Source organism: Rhinopithecus bieti, unplaced genomic scaffold (assembly GCF_001698545.2).
Source record: "Rhinopithecus bieti isolate Rb0 unplaced genomic scaffold, ASM169854v2 scaffold_61465, whole genome shotgun sequence".
In the NCBI taxonomy this organism is placed as follows: domain Eukaryota; kingdom Metazoa; phylum Chordata; class Mammalia; order Primates; family Cercopithecidae; genus Rhinopithecus; species Rhinopithecus bieti.
In genome coordinates this window covers 578805-588608 of record NW_016824041.1, presented here as the reverse complement: position 1 = coordinate 588608, position 9804 = coordinate 578805, and positions in this window count along the sequence as shown.

The following is a 9804-nucleotide window of genomic DNA, read 5'->3' as shown; positions in this document are numbered from 1 at the left end:
TATGTTTATTGCAGCACTATTCACAATAGCAAAGACTTGGAATCAACCCAAATGTCCATCTGTGACAGACTGGATTAAGAAAATGTGGCACATATACACCATGGAATACTATGCAGCCATGAAAAAGAATGAGTTCGTGTCCTCTGTAGGGACATGGATGCAGCTGGAAACCATCATTCTCAGCAAACTATCTCAAGAACAGAAAACCAAACACCGCATGTTCTCACTCATAGGTGGGAATTGAACAATGAGAGCACTTGGACTCTGGAAGGGGAACATCACACACCGGGGCCTATTATGGGTGTGGGGGGAGGGGGGAGGGATGGCATTGGGAGTTATACCTGATGTAAATGACGAGTTGATGGGTGCTGACGAGTTGGTGGGTGCAGCACACCAACATGGCACATGTATACATATGTAACAAACCTGCAAGTTGTGCACATGTACCCTAGAACTTAAAGTATAATAATAATAATAATAAAAGAATCAGTGGGCACCGAATGCATCATGTGATCAACAGCAAATCATTAACTTATTTGGGCCTCAATATTCTCACCTGTAAAATGGGGCTAGTAACTTCTGTCATACGGTTGTTCAATTAATAATACTGGGTTAATATATAAATGTGCTTATAAAATGTAATGCAAATATAAATTATTAGGGCAGGGCTGTGGTGAAATGTAAAAGTGTGGGCTTTGAAGTCAGATAACCCTAGGCAAAAATTCCTGCTCCTCCACTTACTTTTTGTCCTCAGGCAAATTATTTAACCCCCTGAAACCTCAGATTTATCCATTTAAAATTGAGGGTAATACTATAATATCTATTCACAGAATGGTGGGTGATTAGAGGAAACATTTAGAAAGTGTCTAGCATAAAATGACTCCTTAGCAGAGGTAACTCTTGTTATAATTTAGCCCTTGCTAGAGGGAACCTGCCTACTTATTAAGAAAGATTAGTCCCCTGGCTTTGCATGAATGGAGGGAAATTGAACAGAGGTCGGATAAATTGTTTCAGATGGTGGAGTTTCAGTGGGGAGTGAGTCAGGTTAGTACATGTCCCTAAAACAACTGGGTGAAGAGAGCTGAGGCCAGCTGGGGATGTCAGAGCACAGATGACTCTAGGGTCTCTATGTTGAAAGAGGGTGGGCTGGCAATTTAATTAGAAAAGGGAGTAAGCATTTGAGGACTTGTCTTGAAGTAGCTTTCATGTAGAAATCATGTTGACTTGACTTGGATGTGTATTTATTTGGGGGGTGGCTTGGAAGGCTGACAAAGATGAAAATTCTGAATTCTCCAAGAGATATCCTGGGTCCTGACACCTTTCCAGAGTGGAAATGTACACATAATACATTTCAGTTATTGGGAATATGCTGTTTACCAGTATCAAAATATAGTTAACCCTTGAAAAACACGAGGGTGAACTTGCGAGGGTCCACTGATGCATGGGTTTTCTTCTCCCTCTGCCACTCCCGAGACAGCAAGACCAACCCCTCCTCTGCCTCCTCCTCCTCAGCCTACTCAACATGAAGATGACAAGGAAGGGGATCTACTTCCGCTTCATGAATAGTAAATACATTTTCTCTGATGATTTTTAAATCATTTTTTCCTTGAGTTTACTTTACTGTAAGAATACAGCATATAATACATATAATATATATAATATGTGTTAATCACCTATTTATGTTTTTGGTAAGGCTTTTAGTCAGCTGTCCTCTATTAGTTGTTAGGTTTTGGGGGAGTTATGTGTGGATTTTCAACTCTGTCAGGGGATTGGTCCCCCTAGTCTCCCCATTGTTCAAGGGTCAACTGTAATATGTGTATATGGTAACAATATCATGGTATCAGTGGTAACAATGTAAATGGTATCTAGGAGCTTGAGACTTCTAAGATCTCAATTCAGCAGCCTTCTGCTCCTTTGCTTCCTTTCTTTTTCTTTTTTTTTGGAGACAGGGTCTTGCTCTGTCATCCAGGCTGGAGTGCAGTGGAGGTGCAGTCTGTAACTCCTGGGCTCAAGTGATCCTCCTGCTTCAATCTCTCAAGTATCTGGGACCACAGATGTGCCTCATCATGCTCAGCTAATTTTTAAATTTTTTGTAGAGACAGAGTCTCACTATGTTGTCCAGGCTGGTCTCAAACTCCTAGCCTCAAGTGATCCGCCTGCCTTGGCCTTCCAAAGTGTTGGGATTACAGGCGTGAGTTACAGCGCTCAGCCTGCTCTGTTTGTTTATTCCTTCTTCCCTTAAGGTGATCAATTAAAATATTACTACTGGTTTCTGTTCTTTCCGCTGGTAGTTTTTTCAGACTCCTGCTAGTTAAATGTTAGATCTCATGAATGACTTTTCTAGTCTCCTATCTTATTTATCTTACCGCGTATATTCTGGGAGAGTTCCTCAACTTTATTTTAGAAACCTGACTTTTCTTTTTAATCGAAGCAATTATACTTTTAATTCTTCAAAATTTATTTCTTGTTCTCTGATTGTTCCTTTTTCATAGCTTCTTATCATTATTTTCTAGATGTAATAATATCTTTGATCTCTCTTTATAAGAAATGGATTCTTTAAAAGTGTCTCTTCTGCTTTTGCAATTTTCTGTTTCCTCTGGGTTAGTTATTTTGCTGAGTTACCTTGATCTTTTGTTGTTGTTGTTGCTGTGTTCTTTTTCTAGAGCTGGTGGTCCTTGGTCGTATGTCTTCACCTAAGGAGAAAGCTTGGGGTGGTTGGTTTGGGTTTCATCCATCGCGTGGATGTGCAATGGCTTCTCATTGGGAAGCTGGCATACTTGTTTTGTGGGAAGGTCTTATTCAGGTATTGTATTAGTCTGTTCTCATACTACTATGAAGAAATACCCGAGACTGGGTAATGTATAAAGAAAAAGAGGTTTAATGGACTCACAGTTCACATGGCTGAGGAGGCTTCACAATGATTGTGGATGGTGAAGAAGGAGGAAAGGCCTATCTTACATGGCGGCAGGCAAGAGAGCATGTACAGGAGAACCGGCCTTTATAAAACCATCAGATCTCGTGAGACTTATTCAATATCATGCGAACAGCACAGGAAAAACCTGCTCCCATGAGTCAGTTACCTCCCACCAGCTCCCTCCCATGGCATGTGGGGATTATGGGAGCTACAATTCAAGATGAGATTTGGGTGGGGACACAGCCAAACTGTATCAGGGATGTCAGAGTCAATCCCCCTAGTTAAGCATTAGCTTTCCTCAGATAATTTGTTCACTGGCTTTGCAGAAGTGTTGATATTTTACTCCAAAGAAAACTTGCTCTCTGAAAACAAGAGAGGGAAGAGGAGGATGAGGATGAGGATTTGGGCTGCTGCATGTGCACAATTTAGAGATACCCCACTAACCCCCTACCTCTCACTCCTCCCTGGGTAAAATCTGCTGGCTCTGGACCTAGAGCCCTCTTTAGGGCTTGAGGTTCTGCTGGGCAGACTCTATCCTAATCCTTTTCTCCTCCCTTAAGTGTAGTGGCTTCCTGAACCTCTTTCTTCTGTCTACCTATCCCTATCCATGTTCCATGTTCCATGTTCCAGAAATTTGTTGAAATTGGTTGAACTCTCTGTATTGGTGACTGTCCTATTCTCTTCATTTTTATGACAGATTCCTTTCTGTACCTCTATACTTTTATTCAGGGGTTTTTGGGAGGGACCCGAGGCAGATACATTTGCATGGTCTGCATTTGGAATGAGAGGCACTGCAGGAAATAGTTGATATCCACACTGCAGCCTGGCCAAGCAGGTGCACTATTTTTATTTCACAAATGAAGACACAAAAGAATCAGCATGATTAAGTAACTTATCCCAACCTTACAGAGCTAACAAATGGCTAGGCTGATATTCAAACTGATTATGACACTTTAAAATACTCTTATTTCTCTCACAAAGGGCAGATTTGTAGTGATCACTTCCTCAAAATGTGTAAGTGAGAGTTACTCTTTCATTGCAATCATTGAAAGACAGGGTGGGCTTTGAGAGAGAGCACAGATCGGGGGCTATGTGGGTGGTTGTGGCTCCTGCATGCTTCTTTTCAGGCAGAGACCTAAGTTCTAGTCCTCTGAACTAGACATTCTGCTAAAGCACAGCCTTTGGCACATTTTCAGTTTTGTTTCTTTATCTAGAAAGCAAAAAGTTTTGATAATATAGTTGTTAATGTTTCTTTGACATGGAACATTCTAGAATTCTCTTGAGTGTTGCTGCAGGTTTTTAGAATTTCCTAATGGTTGGTTTCCAAGAGAAGCAGAGTACTCTCCCTTTCTTCTATGCAAAAGCCAAGATAGAGCAGAGAGAAAGGTATAGCAATGAAGATAAAGCTCCATTCCTTGTCAAAGGCATTTGTGAGGTAGCTACAGGTGCAAATTGCTCTATGCCTTAGGCTCCCGCCCCTTCTTAGATAGGGGCAGTGCTGGATTTCCCAGGGAGCTAATGAAACCTAAACATGAGGGCTTCTCTCTCATGTGGGACACTTCCAATATTTTATTTTAAATTCTGTATTCTGAAAGAGGGACCCCAGATGGTATAAACTTCAGGCCGTACAAAGCCAGGATCCTCCCACAGTTGGCAGGAGGGTGGTGTGTCAGTGATGGAGAGAGAGTATCAGCTTCCTTTGGGTGTGGGGTCTGAGAAAGCACAGCACAAAAGGAAATGGGAAACTGACAATCATCTACTGAGTGTGATGCCAAGTCAAAAAATTCAGACACAACATCCAGTTCAGTCTTGATTTATCTCCATGGCCCGATGTTCTATTACTCGGGCTAACTTCACTTCCATTTCTACAGGCCCAGTTTGTGCTGAAGCCCAGGAGGCTGTCTACACCAGGGGAGAACTGGGAGGTGCTCCTAAGAAGCTTCTTTCTTCTTTATTTTTGGGAAACATGCTTACAGCTGAGGACCAGGCAGAATAGTTTAAGTTGGAAATGTAAAGTGGCAATTCTCTGCATTTAGTTGATCCTGGCCCTGTGGGAGTAGCTTAGCTGAAATGTGGTAGAATATTTTCTCTTGGTAGATTACAAGTTTCAAAAATATCTTCCATGCATCAGAATTTTCTAAATGCATCCCTGCTTACAGTGAGGTGGAGGGAACAAATTTCACTCAGGAAATTCTGGTCATTTGAAAAAGAAACTCTTAGGGGACTTGCTAGAAAATTGGAAAAGGGGAAAGGTAGATCAAAGTATATATTAGAGTCTGCAAAATTATCAGGTTCCAGGCCCATGATGTAGTGTGATAACAACCAAGGAAAATATGGAAGTAAGGGCAGTAGGCTTGGTATTAAGCCATGCTGAGCAAAAATTGTTTTTCTCAACATTTCCTTAAGTAAACCACCTATGCTAAAGTCAAGTATTAAGATTTTAGCACAATGGTCCAGGGGTATTTTTACGTAGTTCTTGAGGCTTTAATAGTTGTGCAAATCATTCACTACCATGTGAGAGTCTCTGGCACTGCCAATATCTTGGTTAGAAATCTTTTGATTACAGGTGAGAGAAAAATAAACCCAAATCAGCATATGCAATCACGTAATTGGAGAGTGCGGGGCAGCATACTAAGATGGATTTCGCAGCTCAAACAATGTCATTAGGAGGGGATTCTCTTTTCCTCATCTCATGGTTTTTTCCATGTGTGGGTATTGGTAGTGGCTGGATGGCTCCAGCAGCTCTATCTCAAGTTTATTCACTGAGGTACCAAGTTTAGGAGATGCCACTGAAGCAATCATATTGGAGAGTATATCAGTTAGGATTCTGCTTGATGAAAGTCATAGAAAACCCAAGTCAAACTAGACTTGGCAGAAACAGTGTGTTGGCTCACATAACTGGAAGCCTATGGAAGCTCTGATTTGGGATAGAGTCTGCTTTAAACCTCTAACAACATCCACGAGATTTCTGTCTTGTCTGTGCTTTCTGTAGGTGCCAGCTGCCTTCACCCAGTGACTCCTTTCATGGGTCAAGAAGGCTGAAGCAACCTACACCCCTCTGCCTCTTGTCCTCCCACTACCAAGTCCAAAAGAAGAGTGGTAACTTTTCTTTGGCTGGGTTCATGTTATCCTTGAAGAAATCATCTTGCCAGGCAGATGGCCGATCTGGACTAAAGTAAGACTATCATGGTCTATTGGTTGGAACTGGGACAACACCATCCAAACTTCTCAACTGAAAACTCGGCTCTGTAACCAGAAGGAACAGGTGTGGATAGTGGGCAGCAAACCACAAATGCCTGCTATCAAACAAATGCCCATGACAAGAGTTGTGTTTTGTTAGTGATCAGAACATTAGCAGAGGAAAAAAGGTAAAGAGAAGTTGTATTTATCATGGTTCTGCAGAGAAACAGAACCAATAGGATATGCTCTATAGATCTATTTATCTATCTGTCTATCGATCTATCTATCCATCCATCCATCACATGAGGTTTACAAGGAATTGGCTTATGCAATTATGGAGACTGAGAAGTCCCACGATCTGCTGTCTGCAATCTGGGGATGCAGAAAAGCTGGTGGTATTAATATCATTCCAGTCCAAGTCCAAAGGCTGAGAACCAGGAGTGCTGACGGTGTAAGTCCCAGACCAAGGGCAGGAAAAGACCAATGTCCTAGCTGAAGTAATCTAGCAGAGACAGAGAATTCCTCCTTTGTTTGCCTCTTTGCTCTGTTCAGGCCCTGATGGGTTGAATGAAACCCATCCACCATGGGAAGGACAATCTACTTTACTCAGTCCACCCATTTGAGTGCTAACCTCTCCCAGAAACACCCACACAGACACATCCACAATAATGTTTAACCAGACTCTGAGCATCCCGTGGTCCAGTCACGCTAACACCTGAAATTAACCATCCCAGAATGTGTCCTGGGATTAGTTTCAATAGTGATGGCACCAGGTTGAAGAGGCCAAAGAAGAGACCCAGACCCAACAAATGAGACATGAAGTTTGATTAGCAAGAAACTTATAGACAAGGTGGTCCAGCGGCAGCTGTCTAGACAGGAGAACCACCTTACCTATAGTCCAGTGGTGGTGGGCTAGACAGAACTGCCTTACCTACAGTCCCGTGGCAGTGATTGTACAGGAAAATGGCCTTACCTATACTCCAGTGACAGTGACTATAGAGGAGATCTGCCTTACCTACAGTCCAGTGGTGGTGACTGTACAGAAAAACCACCTAGCCTACAGTCCAGTGGTGGTGACTGTACAGAAAAACCACCTTGCCTACAGTACAGTGGTGGCAGACTATACAGGAGAACCACCTACAGTACACTGGTGGTGACTGTACAGGACAACTGCCTTACCTACAGTACAGTTGTGGTGACAGTACAGGAGAACTACCTTACCTACAGTCCATTGGTGGTGACTGTACAGGAGAACCACTTTACCTACAGTCCATTGGTGGTGACTGTAAGGAGAACCACCTTACCTACAGTCCATTGGTGGTGACTGTACAGGAGAACTGCCTTATCTACAGTACAGTTGTGGTGACTGTATCAGAGAACTGCCTTACCTACAGTACAGTTGTGGTGACTGTACAGGAGAACCGCTTTACCTACAATACAGTTGTGACCGTATGGGAGAACTGCCTTACCTACAGTCCAGTTGTGGTGACTGCACGGGAGAACTGCCTTACCTACAATCCAGTGGAGGTGACTGTACAGGAGAACCACCTTACCTACAGTCCAGTAGCAGCAGCCTAGGCAGCATCACAACTGTTTGCAAAGAACATGTGGTTTATACAGCATTTTTCACTCAGCACCCTCCCTCTAACAACCACCTGGCAACCTTCATTTAACCCAAAACAAAGGGCTTCCATCCCTTGTATACCCATGTTTTATGGGATGGGATGGCCCCGGGCCTTAGATGTTCCTCATAGATAAGGAATGAAACTCTGCGTTAGCCACTCCCTAATTCCTTAGCTTGGAACTCCGAACACACATTCAACTGCAGGGCCATGCAGGGTCATTATTAGGGTAGGCTTAAGTTAACTTATCACTGTCAGGTGTGTCTACATACAGAAGGGTGAGAGAAAAAGAAAGAAAATACGCATTTATGAAGTGCCTACTGTATCACCTAAGAATGTCAGGCATTCTTAGATCCTCCCAACAACTTCAGTTACAGATGGAATAAAGTATCCTGTCCAAAAACACATAGCCAGAGGGATGGAGGCAGCTTTCAAAAGCAGGATTGCCTCCTTCAAAGCCCATCAGGGAAGCTCTGCTGAAGTAAGAACACAAAAGCCTGGATTTGAATTACACAATCAGAGCAGTGTCATATGTATAGCTATATCACCACCCCAGTGGTTCTCAAAGTGTGCCTTTCAGAGCGTAGGCAAGGTCCTTCTTTTTTCAGTCGTATCTGTATGAAGCCAAGTTTTCTTCAGCTATTTCAGCCAAAACAACACATCGCAGAGGCAGAGGCCGATAGGAAAATCCAGCTGTCTTCTATTAAGCAAGGTATTTCGTAAAGATGTCATATAAAATTTGCAAACGATGTAAAATAATGACACTGCAAATTTTCTTTGGTTTTGGAAAATAGTTATTTTTTAAAATAAAATGTATGTCATTTGTGTTAATATGTAATGTATTCACTATAGTTATTTTGGGTTATTTAATGGATGATAAAATTTTAAAACTTCTCTTTTAATTTCTAATATGATAAATATCAATAGGTATAATTTCCATAAACAAAAGCTCTTTGGGGGTCCTCTGTACATGTTAAAGAGATGCTGAGGTCAAAAGATTTGAGGAGTGCTGCATATAAAGGTGGCAGGTCTCAAAATATAATCCTCAGGTGGAAGTTTTTAGGTATCTGACCTTAACATTGCATTTTCTTGCATGGACTTTGCTTTTCAAACAGTTGGACTTTTGCCTTTTAAAAATGACTGAGTCTATTTTTTAAGGTAAAAAATACCCTGGAAAACTAGAACATGAATTTTTTTATTGAATTTTTTTTACATGAATATTTTTTCATGACTTTTCGCCGGGCGCAGTGGCTCAAGCCTGTAATCCCAGCACTTAGGGAGGCTGAGGCGGGAGGATAACGAGGTCAGGAGATCAAGACCATCCTGGCTAACACGGTGAAATCCCGTCTCTACTAAAAATATAAAAAATTAGCTGGGCGTGGTGGCGGGCGCGTAGTTCCAGCTACTCGGCAGGCTGAGGCAGGAGAATGGCGTGAACCTGGGAGGCGGAGCTTGCAGTGAGCCCAGATCGCGCCATTTCACTCCAGCCTGGGAGACAGAGCGAGACTCCGTCTCAAAAAAAAAAAAAAAAAGATTAGTTTTAAGTTCAAGGGTACGTGTGCAGGTTTTTTATATGGTAAACTTGTATCATGGGGGTTTGTTGCACAGATGATTTCAGCATCTGGATATTAAGCTGAGTACCCACTAGCTATTTTTTCTGATCCTCTCCCTCCTGCTACCCTCCACTCTCCCCCCTCTGACAGGCTCCAGTGTGGTAGTCTCCTCTGTGTGTCCATGTGTTCTCATCATTCAGCTCCCACTTGTAAGTGAGAACATGTGGTATTTGGTTTTCTGTTCCTGCATTTGTTTGCTAAGAATAACGACCTCCAGCTCCATCCATGTTCCTGCAAAGGACATGATCTCCTCCTTTTTTATGGCTGCATAGTATTCCACGGTGTATATGTACCACATGTTCTTTATCCAGTCTACCACTGAAGGGCATTTAGGTTAAAATCAAATGAGATGCCCGAGCATGAATTCTTGATAGCTCTTTATCATCCGCTGTGTTGAAAGCACGTTCCCACCTAAGCTTACTTTAAAAATAAAAGGCAGAATGCTTGATGAACACTTTGGGAATGGAGTCACTGA